Source organism: Physeter macrocephalus, chromosome 12 (genome assembly GCF_002837175.3).
Source record: "Physeter macrocephalus isolate SW-GA chromosome 12, ASM283717v5, whole genome shotgun sequence".
Classification (NCBI taxonomy): Eukaryota; Metazoa; Chordata; class Mammalia; order Artiodactyla; family Physeteridae; genus Physeter; species Physeter macrocephalus.
The window spans coordinates 26,168,595-26,186,575 of record NC_041225.1 but is presented as its reverse complement, the minus strand read 5'-3'; the positions used below and the strand labels follow the sequence as shown (position 1 = coordinate 26,186,575).

Here is a 17,981-nt window from a genome sequence, read left to right as displayed (position 1 = left end):
AACCCGTGTCTCCTGCATCGGCAGGCGGACTCTCAACCACTGTGCCACCAGGGAAGCCCCTTTGTGCTATTCTTGCTACATCTTTTACTTTAACATACATTATCAACTCCAGTTTACCATCTTATAATTTTGTCCTCTGAAGTATTTATATTTAAAGGAAAATAGATATTTTATAAACACACCCACTTATTTACCATTTATGCTGCTCTTTACTTCTTCCTGTATGTGGTGTCTTGTCCTTTCAGCCTGAAGAGCATCTTTTAGTATCTCGGGTAGTGCAGGTCTGCTGGTGATACTTTCTCTCAGCTTAAATTTCTTTTAAAATGTTTGTATCCCCTCACTTTTGAAGAATATTTTTCCCTGGATATAAAATTCTAAATAGATATTCATTCATTTCTGTTCCTATGTAAATAATATGTCTTTTTAAAAAAATCTGGCTTCCACCTAGATTTTCTCTTCTTTGACTTTCAACAGTTTGGCTGGGATCTGCTGACGTATAGTTTTCTTTGTATTCATCCAGCTTTGTCTTTGTTCCCATTTTCCTTCTGGACTCCAAGTACACATAGCCTTGGTCCACTTGAGTTATGCCACAGGTCACTGGTGCTCCCTTGTTTTTCAGTCTTTTTCCTGTTCTTCAGATGGGCAGATTTCTGTTGGTGTGTCTCCAAGTTTACCGCCAGGCCTTCTGCCATCTTTAATTCAGATGAAGACTATCCGGTAGATTTTTTTCTTTTCTTAAAATTCTAGTTATTGCACTTTCAGTTCTACAATTATCATTTGTTTCACTTTTGAAATCTCAGTTTCTTTACTGAGAGTTCCTATCTGTTCAACCATTAAAACCATATTTTCCTCAAGGCCTTGAAGGTATCGATAACTATTGTTTTAAGGTCTTTGTTGGCTAAACACAACATCATGTGGGGTCTATTTCTACTGACTGAGTTTTTCTTAGCTTTATATCACTTTGTCTTGTTTCTTTGCATCACTAGTAATTTTTGATGGCATACTGGACATTGTAACCTAAGGCAGGGACTATGGATTATATTACCTTCCTCTAAAGAGCTGTTTTTTGTTCAACAGGCAGTTCAGTTATTTAAGCACCTTAAAATTAGGAAGTTTTAAGCTTTGTTGAGGTGGGTTTTTGGCAAATCTAAGCTGTTTACTAAACTCTGTAACTTAGAGGAATCAGCCCCAAACTCTGTTGTCTCTGCAGATGTTTTCAAAGCTTGGTTTTGGACTCTGTTAAGACAGGTTTAATGTGGTCTCAGTGACAAAGGTGTAGCCTTTCTGGGGTTTCAGCCGCCATGTCCGGGGGGATTAAATCTTCCCCATTCCGGGCAAAGGGGAAATGCAATTTCATCACCACTGCTTGACCTCTAGCATCTTCGTTTGCTCCTACTCCTCAGCAGCCTTTCCTGGGTGGGCACTGATAGTATTTCCCTGTGCATGGGTATCCTACATTCAGCCAGGGAGGGGCCCAACACCCCAAATCTTGACTCCCCCTCTGCCACCTCCTTCGGGTTATGACTCTCTGGAGCCTTGTTGCCCAGATTCTAGCTGATTCAGAAGCCCTACATCCTTATTTTCGCTTCTCAGACCATGCACTATGTTTGAGTTCCACTGTCCCCAGGTGGCACTTAACTTGTGATGTTCTCCCTTTTCAAGGGTCACTGTGTGGAACTGCCAGCTGCCCGGCACCTGAGAACAAATGCCTTATTTTTTCAGTGTAACAGGATATTTATTTTTGCAGGAGATACACTGGGTTGGTTTTTCTTGGTGCATCTTTGTCTTATCCTTTGGGTGCTCACTGATTCTCCCCAGAACAGAAGTTTATAAACGTTTTGGAAAAAACTTCTTCCAAACTCCTGTTAATATTGATATTTTGACCTCTTCCCAGGAATCACAGATGTTCTTAATGGCATCTAGAATGGTGAATCTTTCCAGATCATTTTCAATTCACGTTACCCATCAGAGGAATCACTGTATATGGCAGCTATAGCTTTATGAAATGTATTTCTTAAATAATAAAACTTGAAAGTTGAAATTAGTCCTCGATCCATGGGCAGAATGGACGGGTGTTAGCAGGCCTGAAAACAACATGAATCCTGCTGTTCATCTCCATCAGAGCTCTTGGGTGACCAGGTACCTTGTCAGGGAGCAGTAATATGTTGAAAGGAATCTTTTTTTCTGAGCAGTAAGTCTCACCAGTGGACTTAAAACATCCAGTAAACCATGCTGTAAACAAATGTGCTATCATTCAGGCTTTGTTCCATGTATAGAGCACAGGCAGAGCAGATTTAGCATAATTCTCAAGGGCGCTAGGATTTTCAGATGGTAAATGAGCACTGGCTTCAGCTGAAAGTCACCAGCTGTTTTAGCCCCTGACGAGAGTCAGCCTGTCCTTTGAAGCTTTGAAGCCAGGCACTGACTTCTCCTCTCTGGCTATGAAAGTCCTAGATGGCATCTTCTTCTCACAGAAGGCTGTTTCTCTACACTGAATACCTGTTGTTTAGTGTAGCCACCTTCATTAATTATCTTAGCTAGATTTTCTGGTTAACTTACTGCGGCTTCTACATCAGCACTTGCTGCTTCGCCTTGCACTTTGATGTTATGGAGACATGGCATCTTTCCTTAAGCCTCATGAACCAACCTCTGCTAGCTTCAAACTTTTCTTTGGCAGTTTCCTCACCTGCCTCAGCCTTCACAGAATTGAAGAGAGTCAGGGCCCTACTCTGGATTGAGCTTTGGCTTAAGGGAAGGTTGTGGCTGGTTTGATCTTCTATCCAGACCACTCACGTCTTCTCCGTATCAGCAATCAGGCTGTTTCACTTCCTTACCATTTGTGTGTTCACTGGAGGAGCACTTGTAATTTCCTTCAAGAACTTTCCTTTGCCTTCACAGCTTGCCTGACTCTTTGGCGCCAGAAGCCAAGCTTTCAGCCTATCTCGGCTTCTTTTGACATGCCTTCCTCACTAAGCTCAGCCATTTAAAGTGAGAGACATGCGACTCTTCCTTCCACTTGAACACTTAGGGGCCACTGTAGGGTTATTAATCGGCCTAATTTCAATATTGTGTCTCAGGGAATAGGGAGGCCCGAGGAGAGGGAGAGATGAGGAGATGGCCTTAATCTATCCATTAAGTTCACTGTCATATGGGTGAGGTTTGTGACCCGGCCCCCCACAATTACGGCAGTAACCCCAAGGATCACTGATCACAGATGACCATAACCAACATAATAAAAATGAAAACGTCTACAATATTGAGAGAATTACCAAAATGTGACACAAAGACAGGAAGTGAGAAAATGGCACCGATAGACTTGCTTGGGTGGGGTTGCCACAAACCTTCAACTTGTAAACAGCCCAGGATCTGCAAAGCAAAATAAAGTGAGGTGTGCCTGTATCAACTGCAATTTTTAAAAATAATTAGAATACAATATGATGGTTAAAATGATTATCAAGAATGGTTTCACATGAGAAGGGAGTATTATATAATTTGTGTTTGTTCGTGTGCTCTCTGTATCCAGCTTGACAATTTGCAGGTTGGGCTCAGAGGTTATGTTCCACAGCCATGTAATAATAATAATAATAATAAAATAATAATAATAATAACGCTTATTTCCATGAAATTAACTAGTAAGTCACTAGAATGGACAGCAGGTATTTGGTGGTATTACTGAAGGTCTGGATTTTGGATATTCTGACCTAGCACAGCGCAAACATTAGGAATTGACTGCTCACAGGAGACGCTGAGAATGTGACACGAAGCCTTCAGTGACACAGACAGCAGACAGCAAATTCCAAATCCCGGCTTTATTCTGCATGGCTCTCAGAAGGTCCTTCTTCATGGCACGCTGTAATGCCCAGATGTTGTTTTCAGATAAGCCCAATAATGTGACTTCTATTCCTTTCTAAAAGTTTTGATCAATAAAGACAATTATTAAACCTAAGGGAAAGACTCAAAAACTAGCAAGCAGCTAAATATTTACCACTTCACGTTCAATTAAAACAAGGTGTCTACCCAGCAGACACACATGCCTGTGGGTCGCAGTCTGTACTTCCTACCTTTATAGATTTTGCTGGAGGACGGGTCTATTTCATATATAATTTAAGACTCTACTATGGCACAATAATAATGGCAAAGAACAGTATTTCAGTATTGCAAACAGAGATACAGAACCCTGTGAGGGTGCCTTAGTTGGAAGTTGACCAGAACTGTAAAACTCTGTCCAAGATGACAGCTATCCCTGCAAGGACTTCAGGACTTAGACGGAATCTGAAATCTCTAAGCATCTAGTAAGTCCTAAGAAGGAAGGATTTCTGTGAAAATTCCCAATTACCCCGATACTTTAACTTCGTGAGAGTTATGTGAACTTCATGGCCTTATGTGGTCACAGGGCGAGACCACTGAGGGTGCTGCCGGGGTCTGTGAGTAGCAGGCAGGACACCCAGGGAGGGGACAGCCCTGCACGGCATCCCCCGGGCCCTGGCGCCACGCCTCCAGGCCAGCTCCGGGGCCCAGGTAACAGCCCCACCTGCCCTCTCCCCCCTCTGATTTTCTGGGCATTTTGGCTTCTAAAGAGGAGAGGGTGACAGGTGACGTGGAGGGAAGGGCAAACCGCCGTCTGCTGCCTCGTGAAACAGTCACCGGCCCCGTGGAGAGGCCGCTGCCCTTCCAGCCCCAGCACTCCAGCCGCCCGCGGCTGTGGGCGGCAGCCCGAGCCCCGCGCCTGCACCAGCTCGCTGAGCACGGCAGGTCCGGCTTCTGGGAGCCGCGAGTCCGTCTTCCCTGCGGCCCTCTCGTTTCCACGTCTTGAGTCATTCTAGCCGCGTCGGGAGAAGTTCGGCCGGCGACCCCGCACGCACACCGCGTTTCCCGGCAAACGTGCGGAGGGCTGCAGGCCCTGACCGTCTCCATGGACTGAACTGCAATTCCCTGTGCCGCCCAGCGGGGTCCAGCCCCTCGGAGAAGTGCTGGGAACGCACGGACACGCCTGCTTTTCACCTTCCCCCGGGAGAGTCAGTTCTGCGCGTCTGAAGAAATCCAGCGCAGCTCAGAGTTTTCGTCCACTGACTGTCCTTCCCGAGACCTGACGTGCAAAGGGCCGAACCTCTGCGTCCTCGTGTCGGTCAGTCTCAGGACGAAGAGCAGACGAGCCAGCAGAGGCCGGCGGGGCCTGGGGCGCGGCGGGGACGCCTCCTGCAGCCCTGGGTGTTCCCATCGGACGGCGACAGCTGCTGACGACGCCTGCTCTGGGCCGCCCCCAAGCTCCTGGTGCCCTGCGGACGGACACCGAGAGGGTGTGGCATGCCTGCTCTGGGTCGCCAGGCCTGATCCAGGGACCGACGGGGACGCGGGATCCCAAGTTCACGGGAAACAGGGGTCAAGGAGTCCGGGGCTGCCCCAGATGCCTGCTTAGGGACAAGTGGGCAGAGCCCCCCACTGCCCTCCAGCTCCCCCTCTGTCCTTGGTCCTGTGCCCCACACCTGACCCTGCAGCGTGAACCCTGCCCCCCCCATGGGTCTCACGTCACCCAGACGCTGCGACCCCCATGCCCGAGGCCCCTTCACCTGCTCGGACTTTGCTCAAAAACAATGAGTCCACCAGGACAGGCTGGCTCCCGCCCCTCGGCATCAGGCTGCCCCAGGTGGGGCGTCTCCCCACCAGCCTTGTTCACGGGCGGGCACCCTTCCAGGCCGTCTTCGCCTTGGAGCAACGCTGCCCCTACTCCTGTGGCCCCAGATCTCCTGCGCTAAAGAAGCTGGCGTTACCGTTGAGGCCAGGCTAATTTTATCAGGGTCCTCCACCCCCAGAAGACCCTTTAGTATCTTTTAAAGGAAAAAGATCCAAGGGAACAGAAGTCACCCAGCGATGTGGTAACATCGGTAAAGGGGATCACAGCAGCAGAGAGAACCAGGAACTGCTCCGAAAATAATCTCGTCCACGTATTCATTTCAGAACTGAGAAACCAGAAACTCTGGGGGGAAAGCGTGTCTGCACCGAGTAAATGCCTCGGAAGTCGGCTCTTCATCGTGTGAGCTGGGAATCGGAGCTCGACTACGGAAACTGCAGTGAGTGACCCCAAAATCGATACGCAGCCCCACCTTGTCTTTGGTAGATGCATCCAAATTTACTCTCCGTCACCATCCCCCAAACAGACACATTCTGAAAATACTCCCTGCCTTACTACATTATTGACCATATATCATAAAGTTAGTGTTTTTAAAAGTGAAATTGATTAGAACAAAATTATTTATATAAAACTTTTATAAACACTTCTTTGGGGGGGAACAAGAGGCACCAAATCTATACTTTTTAAAAAATTGAAAAAAAAGAAAAAAGAATCCAACATCATCTGAGAAAACAGATTATTTTTTTCCCCAACTAGAAAGACTAAAATTGGATATGAAATAGTCACATTGCATTTTGGATGTTGGCCCAGATACTAGATGGGAATTTTAAACCTGAACTGTCAAAAACAAAAAACATGAAATACTATTTTTTCAGGATTCAGAGATTTAGGACAGATAGGCAGACTCAATAGACTGAGCAGTTAGCTCAGAGTTTCCCAGCGTATTCTTAAGAGAACAGTTTTTCTTTACGGGAATAATTTTTTATAATTATGTAATTAATTTTACTGTCAGTATCTAATTTGAGATGAGAGCATAACGTTTCTATGACGGATTATCCTGACTGCAATAGGATGGTCCCTTTGGAACAGTACTCACAGGCGATGCTTTTGTATTTCTTTTTTTTCTTTTTTTTGCGGTACGCGGGCCTCTCACTGCTGTGGCCTCTCCCGTTGCGGAGCACGGGCTCCGGACGCGCAGGCTCAGCGGCCACGGCTCACGGGCCCAGCCGCTCCGCGGCACGTGGGATCTTCCCGGACCGGGGCGCGAACCCGTGTCCCCTGCATCGGCAGGCGGACTCGCAACCACTGCGCCACCAGGGAAGCCCTGTATTTCTTATTTTTAAAAACTGTAATCACGCTGACATACGGCCGGCCTGGCGCTCATTCCGGGGAAAGAGTTGGTGGTCACGCTGTGTCTCTACTGTAATTTCTCCTTCAGCGCTCTGTCATGACTTCCCCGTGGTAATTTTCACTCCAGAAATTACCCTCCTCGTGCTTTCATCTCTGGTGTGTGTGACGGTCCAGGCCCTGCCCCTCACCTTCTAAACCACCCGCTGCTGCCCCACAGCCTGCCCGTCCCGTCCCCGAGCCGCACTCCCGCCAAAGCCCTGCTCGGCCCGAGGACCGCAGCCCCCCGGCCGCCCCCCTAGGAAGAAGGGTACTTGGGGCTCAGCGGGGCTTGGTCCCAGGTGCAGCCTGGGGTCTTAGCCTTTGAACACAAAACAAACAAATATTTAATATAACAGCACTGTAAGGCAGCAGTAAAAGTGTATTTAGCTCCTTTTTACATGAAAATCAATGAGGGTTAAAACAGGCTCAGTGCAGGGACCCAGGATTCCTACAAAATTTGACTTAGTCCAGAATTCTCATAATTTTCTAAATTAAATACATTATTGGTCAATATTTTACAGGCGTTTTAAAATACATACATTCCCCCAAACCACAGATTAAACAATTTTAAATCTGCATGCCAGTCTCCTGGGAACGGTGCGGGTTTGTGTCCGTGTTTGCTGTGGAGGAAAGGCAGCCGCAGGTCCATGAGATGAAGCCAGTGAGTTTTGTGCAGAGAAGACTTTCTTCCACCAGAACCTCATCCCTGGTTTGCAGAGACGGTCACTGTATCTGAGCCAGGTCCTCGTGGGTGTGACGGTCCCACGGCCTGAAACGCTGTCGCGGAACCCAGATCACAGGGGACCAAAGCGCCTGTCAGGACGTGACCATCTCTGCCAAAAGTATTTCAAAAGACCCTGGTGCGGCTCGAGCCCTAGGGGCCCAGGCGGGTCGGCGTCCGGCAGGTCCAGTCTGGCGTCCATCGGCACACGCGCCCGGAGGAAGGACTCATTTAGACAGCATTCACTACTCTGTGCTTTGAGTTCTCTGATTTAAATCTGTAAACTTACCAATAAAGCTGTCCTATTTACACACTCAAGAAATGTCTCTTGGATGAGACATACTTGGAATATTTTGCCCAAGAAGAAAACTCTGGATCCTCAGGGTACAGTTCGTTCTCTGAGTTACTCACCCCCATGGCTGTTGAACTTGGTCTAACCGGAGCTCTCCTCTCTAACGTCACAGACGCCAGCCAGAGTTGCAGGGCGTCCACGCTAGTGGTCCCTTTACATTTTTGTTAAATATCTAGAGGCTTGAGAAGACGACAAGACTTCTATTCTTACGCAGCGCGGGGTGAGTGATCCATGTAAGCAGCCACTTCCTCTGACATCCTGAATGATGCTCACCTCGTATGTTCAAGTTTCTCCCGAAGACCCTCAGAGAGGCAACGTATTCACAGCTGCCAGTGCCGGAGGTGACTCTGTTACGAAGACATTTTTTCAGGAGAGACAAGCAACGCTGCAGGAAGAGACACCTAGTGCATCACCCTGACAGGCCTCCTACATGTTTCTGTCTTTCCGCCACTGACACAATGAGACATCCATCTCTGAGGCAGGAGGGGAGTGGAGGGACGATACTGGTGACATCAGAGGGACGAGACCCACCTTCCAGCCCTGGGGCCCCACCTGCGCCCAGGGCTGCAGGGTCACGCGTGAGGCGGGACAGGAAAGGACCCCCCCCGGCCTGGGGAAGCAGCCTCCCTGCCCGCCCCCGCCCCTCGTTTCTCTTCCCGTCACTTTCCAAGAGGCTCTGGAGTCAGTGAGGAGGGGACGGCCCTCCACCGAATGATGGAGTAAAAATCGGGCCTGATTCTTAAACTCTTCGCTGCGTGGTGGTAAATCAGGCCAATTTGGAAGCCAAGTGAAGATTCACAGCTACCAGAGGCTACCTGAGATCCAGGTCAATAAAATGCTGAAGCGCGTGATGCAAGTAAGAGGAGTGCGTGCTCATGTTTAGAAAAACATGATATTATTAAACAGGACTGGGGGGCTTCAGAGGTGGAACGATGCCCTAATGTGATCCTACGACCCGCAGAGCTGAGGCACCAATGCAACAAAGGTGCATCATTTCCTGTATCAAGATTCGTAGGAACAGACTTGGCTCGTGTGAAAAAGATGGCACAGAAATTATACGGGAGAAAAATTCCTTCTGCGTTACAAGAGAGAAAAATCAACATTCTGTGAATTGATAATGGAAGAAAAACAGACCCATTTCAAAAATAGTTACTTGAGCTGTTCCATCAGGTTTGAGCAGGGCTCCAGGACCAGATCACGGCGTTCAAATTCTGACTTGAGTATGCACCAGCTGTTTCCTTGGTATGCACTAGCATCACTAGATGTGTTCCCTTGGTGTGCACAAGCATGCACTAGCTGTGGTTCCCTCCTATGTGCTAGCAGGCACTAGCTGTGTTTCCTTCCTATGTGCTAGCATGCACTAGCTGTGGTTCCCTCCTATGTGCTAGCAGGCACTAGCTGTGTTTCCTTCCTATGTGCTAGCAGGCACTAGCTGTGGTTCCCTCCTATGTGCTAGCAGGCACTAGCTGTGTTTCCTTTCTATACTAGCAGGCACTAGCTGTGTCCCCTTGGTGTGTACTAACAGGCACTAGCTGTGTCCCCTTGGTGTGTACTAACAGGCACTAGCTGTGTTCCCTTGGTAAATGAGTTAAATTCTTGTGCCTCAGAGTTTTACCTTCTCCCATACAAAAAAGGTACTCATGACAGATACATAATATTTAGAAAGATTCCTGCTATGTAATAACTACTATGTAAATTGTTGCTGTTAATACTCTTATTAGTAAATAGATCTATACATATAAGGAAGAAAATTAAGGTGACCCACATTCTTTCCTTCTATAGATAATCATTTTAGCATTTGGCATATATCATTTATTTTCCAACGCCTTTGTAACTTATTGTGTTCCTCACCATATACACTTTTAAAAGTTAACGTGATGTGTCTTCCAGTCACTAAACAATCTTGGTAAAATTCATTTTAAAACACTGAAAAATCTCATCACATGCATCTATCCCCATATAACGAATAATTTCCCCATTATTGAGAAGCCAGATTGAAGTCACTTTTTCTTAAGCACATATTGAATGTGCTCTAAAACACGGCCTGTCATACATTCCTGGGTGTGGAACTGCTGCGTCTGAGGTGTGAGGATCCACAGCGGTGTTAGCACCTGCTGCCAGACGCCTTCCAGAAACCCTGCTGTGCTGCACTCCCTCAGGCCTTGTCAGTCATCCCACAGAAAACACAACCACAAGGCCAGCTTTTGTGGGGACCGCTTTGCAACGCCCTCTGCAGAGCCCCCAGGTCAGGACCAGAGGAGTCATCTTCGCCTGAACTTTGCTGAACCTCTACACGCCGGCCACCAGTTCTGACTCAGTACCTTCTGGGAGAACAGTCCTTCTGCCTCGCTGGCCCATTCGCGGTCTGCAACAGACCTAGTGTTGGTATATAACTGTTCTATTTTTGCCTAAATTCCTTGGAGGTAAGGTAGCTATTCACTGTCTTCCTCCAAATAACCTTTCTCAAGTTTTAAGATGATTCCACATTATTTATTTAAATGTCTTTCTAGCAGCTCTTCTCCTTCAATCTGCTACATTAAAATTTTTGTTGTATTTGATACATACAGAGTATAATACGTATATTCTTATGTACACAAATCATAGAGGAAGTTATGAAACATAAAACTAAAACGAAGCCCCCTGAAGCTCCCAGGGGACTCACAAATTAGAACATAGCTGCTGCAGCTCTCTGCGTCCTCCTGTCTTCCCACGTGGGCACGGTTGGCCCCCATCTCCCCCATGACCGGTACCCTGAACTCTGGAGCCGATGCAGTTTTCATAAAGCCCAAAGACAATAAAATGTGAAGGGGGGATTCTTTAAGAAAAAGAATACAAAAGTAAGGCACACACAAGAGGAAATCCAAATGCACTAAGAACTGCTAGTAAATCTTTCCCCAGCAAAACTGCCCTCAGCTGGAACACAAACAGTTGCCCAAACACCACCCCATGGGACTAGAAGTGTGATGCAGGGGAAATCACAAACGTTACAGAAACCCGAGACCACGTGGAGACACTGCCATCTGCTCCCAGGCCCCCAGATGACACTTGTTACTTCTTGTCATTCTGATAATAGCCATTCTGACAGCTGTGAGGTGGTATCTCATTGTGCCTTGGATTTGCATTTCCCTGACGATTAGTGATGTTGAGCATCTTTCCATGTGCCTATTGGTCATCTGTCTGCCTTCTCTGGAGAAATGTCTATTCGGTCCCCCTGCCCAATTTTGATTTAAATCGCTTGCTTTTTGCTATTGAGTAGTATGTATTCTTTCTATACATTTTGGATATTAACTTCTGATGAGGTACATGATTTGCACATATTTTCTCCATTTTCATTATGTTGATGATTTCCTTTATTGTGCAGAGGCTCTTTAGTTTGATGTAGCCCCACTTGTTTATTTCTGCTTCTGTTGCCTTTGTTTTGGGGGTTAAATTTTAAAAAAATCATCGCCAAGACCAATGTCAAGGAGCTTACCATTTATGTTTTCTTCTAGGAGTTTTATGGCTTCAGGTCTTATGTTCAAGTCTTTTCATTCATTTTGAGTTAATTTCTGTCAGTGGTGTAAGACAGGGGCCTAGTTTCATTCTTTTGCATGTGGCCGTCAAGTTTTCCCAACACCTTTCATTTATGAGACTATCCTTTTCCCCACTGTATATTCCCGACTCCCTTGTCATAAATTAATTGCCCATATAAGTGTGAGTTTATTTCTTGGTTCTCTATTCTGTTCCATTGATCTATGTGCCTTTTTTATGCCAATACCATACTGTTTTGATTGTTATATCTTTGAAATTTAGTATGAAATCAGGAAGTGTGATGCCTCCAGCTTTGTTTCTCTTTCTCAAGATTGTTCTAGGTATTTCTGATCTTTTGTAGTTGCGTATACATTTTAGGATTGTTTGTTCTGTTTTTTTGTGAAAAAATGCCATTGGAATTTTGATAGGTATCTGAATCTGTAGATTGCTTTGGTTAGTATGGACGTTTTAACAATAGGTTTATTCTTCCAATCCATGAGCATGGAATATCTTTCCATTTATTTGTGTCTTCTTCAATTTCCTTCATTAATGTCTAAAAGTTTTCAGGGTACAGATCATTCATGTCCTTGGTTAAATTTATCCCAAGGTATTTTTTTCTTTTTTATGCAATTATATATTGGATTATTTTCATAGTTTCTCTTTCTGATAGTCCATTTTTGTGCACAGAAATACAACTGCTTTTTGTAATAGATTTTCCATCCTGCAAATTTACTGAATTTGTTTATTAGTACTCAAGAGTTTTTTAGTGGAGTCGTTAAGGTTTTCTCAATATAGTACCAGGTCATCTGCAAATAAAGACAGTTTTACCTCTTTCTTTCCACTTTGGATGTCTTTCATTTCCTTTTCTTGCCTAACTGTTCTGGCTAGGACTTCTAGTACTATGTTGAATAGGAGAGGTGAGAGTCAGCAGCCTTTTCTTCTTCCTGACCTTAGAGGAAAAGCCTTAAGCTTTTCACCATTGAGTACAATGTTAGCTGTGCAGTTGTCATTTATGGCCTTTATTATATTGAGGTATGTTCCCTCTATATACACTTTGCTGAGTTTTTTAATTAATTAATTAATTTTGGGTGGGGGGGCTGCGTTTGGTCTTCATTGCTACATGCAGGCTTTCTCTGGTTGCGGCGAGCGGGGGCTACTCTTCATGTGGTGTGCAGATTTCTCATTGCTGTGGCTTCTCTTGTTGCAGAGCACAGGCTCTAGAAGCGCGGGCTTCAGTAGTTGTGGCACACGGGCTCTAGAGCGCAGGCTCAGTAGTTGTGGCGCACGGGCTTGGCTGCTCCGCAGCATGTGGGTTCTTCCCGGACCAGGGCTTGAACCCATGTCCCCTGCATTGGCAGGTGGATTCCTAACCACTGTGCCACCAGGGAAGTCCCCCTGAGTGTTTTTTTTTGATCATGAAAAGATTTTGAATTTTGTCTAATGATTTTTCTGCATCTATTGTATTAAGATACTCATATGATTTAATCCTTTACTTTGTTAATGTGGTACATCATGTTGATTGATTTGGAGATACTGAACCATCCTTGCATTCTCAGAATAAGTCTCACTTGATTATAGAATAAGATCCTTTTAATATGTTGTTGAATTGGGTTTCCTAGTATTTTGTTGAGAATCTTTGTATCTATGTTTATCAGGGATACTGGCCCATAACTTCCTTTTTGTGGCATATTTGTCTGGTTTTGGTATCAGGGTAATGCTCGCCTTGTAAAATACGTTTGGAATTCTTCCCTCCTCTTCAATTTTTTGGAAGAGTTTCAGAAGGACTGGTATTAATTCTTCCTTAAATGTTTGGTAGAATTCACCAGTGAAGCAATCTGGTCCTAGACTTTTGTTTGCTGAGAGATTTTTGATTACTGATTCAATCACCTTACTAGTAATAGGTCTGTTCAGACTTTGTATTTCGTCATGATTCAGTCTTTTTAGATTTTACGTTCTAGGAATTTATCCATTTCTTCTAAGTTGTTTAATTTGTTGGCATAGTATTGTTCAGAGAAGTCTCTTATGATTTTTTGTATTTGTGTTATCAGTTGTAATGTCTCTTCTTTCATTTCTACTTTTATTTATTTGAGTGCTGCCTTTTTTTCTTGGTAAGTCTAGCTAAAACTTTGCCTATTTTGTTTATCTTTTCAAAAAAAAAACACCAGCTCTTAGTTTCACTGATGTTTTCCATTGTCTGTTTAGTGTCTCTATTGCACTTATTTCCATTCTGACCTTTGTTACTTACTTCCTTCTACTAACTTTGGGATTAGTTTGTTCTTCTTTTTCTAGTTACTTGATTTATAGTTTTAGGTTATTTATAAGAGCTCTTTCTTATTTCTTAACATATGCATTTATCACTATGAACATCCCTCTTAGAATTGCTTTGGCTGCTTCCCATAATTTTGGTATGCTGTATTTCCATTTTCATTTGTCTCAAGATATTGAGACTTCTACTTTGACCCACTGGTTGTTCAGCAGCATGCTGTTTAATCTTCACATATTTGTGGATTTTTCAGTTTTCTTCTTGTAATTGATTTCTAGTTTCATACCATTGTGGTCAGAAAAGATGCTTGACAGGACTTGAGTCATTTTAAAGATTGAAGTAAATCTGTGGTTCTTAAGCATAACTAGTAAATTCAGTCTATGTATATTGATTTTATTACTGCTATGTCTGTACTCATATCTACCTCCTTAAGATTGGCTCTTTCATTGTGTTATTTTTCTATTCTTTTTTTCTTAATGCATTTTAGTTAAGGATTTTTTGTTATTGATTTGTTTTTCATTTGATGTTTTATTTTTACTGGTGTTTTATTAATTCGTGAAGTGTCTTAACAACAGTAGGACTTTAGAATGCTTTACATCCAGTCCACTCACTCTGAACCACATACATTGTTTTCAGTATTCTGTATTTGCTCTCTTATCTTAACCTAAGATATTAGACATTAACTTAAGTCATGTTATTACTTTCTGCAGAGAACATTTGTTTAGATTCACATACATAATCCCCTCCTTTAATCTCCAACTGCCCTTCTGGGATCTTTTTTTTTTTTTTTCCTGACATGTGGTCTTTAGAAATTCTGTTAGTGATATACTCTTTCAGATTCTCTTCCTATGAACAAGTCTTTATTTTTACCTTGTTTTGGAAGGATGGTTTTGTGAGGAACACAAAGATAGACCAATAGTTATTTTTCTTGTCTCCATGATTTTGAAAATATTATTGGGCTGTTATCTAACTTCCATTGTCACTATTGAGAAATGTGCTGTTAATAAAATTGTCATTGTTCCAAGTGATCTATGCTTTCGCTAGTTGATTTTAAGATTGACTTTTGGCAACAAGGTCAGACAGAAGAGTACGACCCCATCCACATGAAAGTCAAATACAGGTAAATTTAATCTATAGTAATTGAGGTCAAAATAATAGTAATTTTTTGAGGGAGAGGGTAGTTTGAGATTATGGTGATGTGCTATATTTTGACCAGGGTGCTATAACATTTATTGAGCTGTTTCTTCAAAGCTGTATACTTCCCTGCATATGCCTTATACTTTAATTAAACAGTTAAATATCATTCAGTCATTCGTTACCTCTGCCTAGGAGACCATCCCTCCTTCCATCTAGAAGACTCAATTCAATGTTTAACTTATGTGTTTATTTGTTTAATATTTTAAAATATATTTTGTTTGTTTATTTTTCTTATTATATCTGCTTTTCTTCTGCAACTACTCTTTATAAGTTTCATATCTGTCTCCTTATAATTTCTGTAAAACCTTGTTTCTGTTTTGTGTTTTGATATATTGTTCCTGTACACTTTTGAGCATTCAATTCTCTGTAATGACCCTAATCTTTTGATTTATTTTTTTGAAATTCTTAACTCAGAAAATCAGGCGTTTACTGTCCTAAATTCTTTGTTCTTTAATTGCAGCTCCTTATTTATTTTTGGTAAAGTTTTCCGACAAAGGGAAACTAGTCAGACACAATTTAGCCTTGCATCTGCCACAGGTAAAGCAGAGACATTGGCATCTGAAGTCCCTCAAAGGACCAGGTCAACACCCAAGTTCCAAGCACACCAGGTGAAAGCACCAGTTATTTCTCAGGAAAAAGGAAAACATTTTTGGACAGCCAGGTAATCAAGGAATAACCCCTCTATGTTCCCTCTGTGAAGGAAAACATGAACACTAACCCACTAACAAGGGAGCCAGAACGGGATGTGCAGGAGTGTAGAAACAGGGGCGGAGGGAGAGAAGGACCGGACAATATACACGTTCAATTGAGATGAGCGACACTGATGTGAATGAGACTTTTTGTTGTTATAAATATTCAGTAAGTTTTCTGACATGAAAATAGTGCAGTATGAGTGATGAACTCAGAATCTTAAGGTGTGTGAGCCGTTCCTGGGTCTGGAGGAGAACGTGGGGCCTGGGGGTGAAGCCGTGAGCTGACTCCTTCTCATGGAGGGTAGGGAAGACGGAGAAGATGTAGTATCTGGGGAGGGAGCAGTTAATAATTTAGTTTCAAATGAGAACCCAGGGAAGTTGTCAAATACACAAGGTGGCACTGGGAGTGGCTCTGGGAATCACAGACAGAGTGAAAACGCATTCTATCGGCTCCCCCCACTCCACAAGCAGGGGTTACAAATGTGTTGGGGGTCAGGGGCACACAGGCATGAAGGGGAAACCCAGCCTCCAGGGCTCCTGTGATTGTAAAGCTGCTCTGAACTTGGCAAACTCTGCCTCTTGCTCCATCGCATCTGGTCCTGGGAGAAGGAAAGTGATGTGAGCATGTCTGAAAGTGCAGCCAACGAAAACTGCCTAAACCCTCTGTGTCTGAGGAAGGTTCCAACTCATTTCCTTTGATAAAACAAACTGCAGAGTGGAGCCCATTTTCTTCTCCAATCCAGAGATACGGTAGATCCTAGTCTTCCAAAGACTAAAGCTTTGTGGTCACTCCTTGTACTCAACGTGGATTACATATAGTCCACAAGAAAAAGGTAAGTGAGAGAGAATGGAAAAAATACAAAGACTTAGGACGTTGTGAGACAGCGTAGCCTACAGTGACAAAATTTATTATAAATACAGACTAACTAAGCAGTGTGGTTCTGGTATTGATATTGCAATCAGAATACAACCAAGGTCTCAGCAATAAACCCAAGACCAGGAAACATGCGCTGTGATCACAGTGACCGAGGACACGGGTTGGAACAACCGGTTACCCAGGAAAATGAATCTGGGTCCCAGCCTTTCACGTGTTTTACAAAAATAAGCCTTATATGCTTTGGAGACCTAAAGTGAAAAACAAAGCTTAAAAGTATTTAGGAAAGGAAACACAAGGAAACATCTTTATGAGCTTAGGATAAGAAGGGATGTCTTGAACCAGATCCTAAAACCACAACCTCTACCAGAAAGAAATGGACACACTTGGCTACACAGAGATTAACTTCCATTTATCAAAAGGTAGCGTAAATATAATGAAACACACGCTGTAAATTGTGAGCAGAGATTTGAGACCCAAATTCAACAAAATATTAATCCCAAGTGTGTACGGAGATTCCCAAGGGATCAGGAAAGAAAAGACAAACAGCTTTACAGGTAAAGGGGTGAAAATGGACACACGTCTCGGAAGGGGAGAAGGCAAAGTAACCGCAAGCAGGAGAGGCAAACAGACCTCCTCGGCCAAGCCGGGAGCAGCCACCAAATACCCCTGTGCTGGGAAAAATGAACCCAGAGCGTGGAGCCCTGAGAAGCCATGGCCACCTGGAATGCCTCCTGCCACTGGGACATGACCTGGGACAGCCGCCTGGGAAAACAAGTTGTCGTTGTTTTGAAAATCAGACACTGGCATCATCTGTGCCCAGAAATTCTAGCTCTGGGTCTGTAGCCAAGAGATATTTATAAGCATGTTCCTGGCAGCCCTGGTTTCAGTGACAGCAGACTAGAGTAAACCAAGAAACAAAAACCAAGTGTCTAGTGATGGTTGATAATCAGTAAATAAACTGCAGTATATTCACACAGTTAAATATAATACAGAAAAAAACAAACAAGCAAAAAAGAACCAGGGACATACATAACATTTGTGGATCTCAAAAACATAATAGCGGGTAAAAATGTAAATCCCAGAAGGCTAAGACAGAATAGCATTTTATAAGGCTCAAAATGAAATGGTAAATTTTAGGGATCGATACATATGGATAAACCTTTTTTTTTTTTTTTTTATCAAGCCAGTGACAAACTCAAGATTCAGGATGCTGTCTATTTTGGGAAGGCCAGAAAATGGGATGTGGGAGTGACACACAGGCGGCCGTATAAGCTGGGGACAATGTTCCTAGTACCGATTCGAGTCTTGAGTTCAGGGACATTTGTTTTATTATTCTGTTTCATAACTCACG

At 43.8% G+C, this 17,981-nt stretch overlaps 1 protein-coding gene across 18 annotated transcripts in view; it reads right to left on the bottom strand.

Moving 5' to 3' along the window:
* Positions 1 to 17,981, bottom strand: part of SNTG2 (syntrophin gamma 2) — a 198,653-nt gene that overhangs the window by 70,046 nt on the left and 110,626 nt on the right. The gene's annotated exons all lie outside the window — the stretch shown is intronic.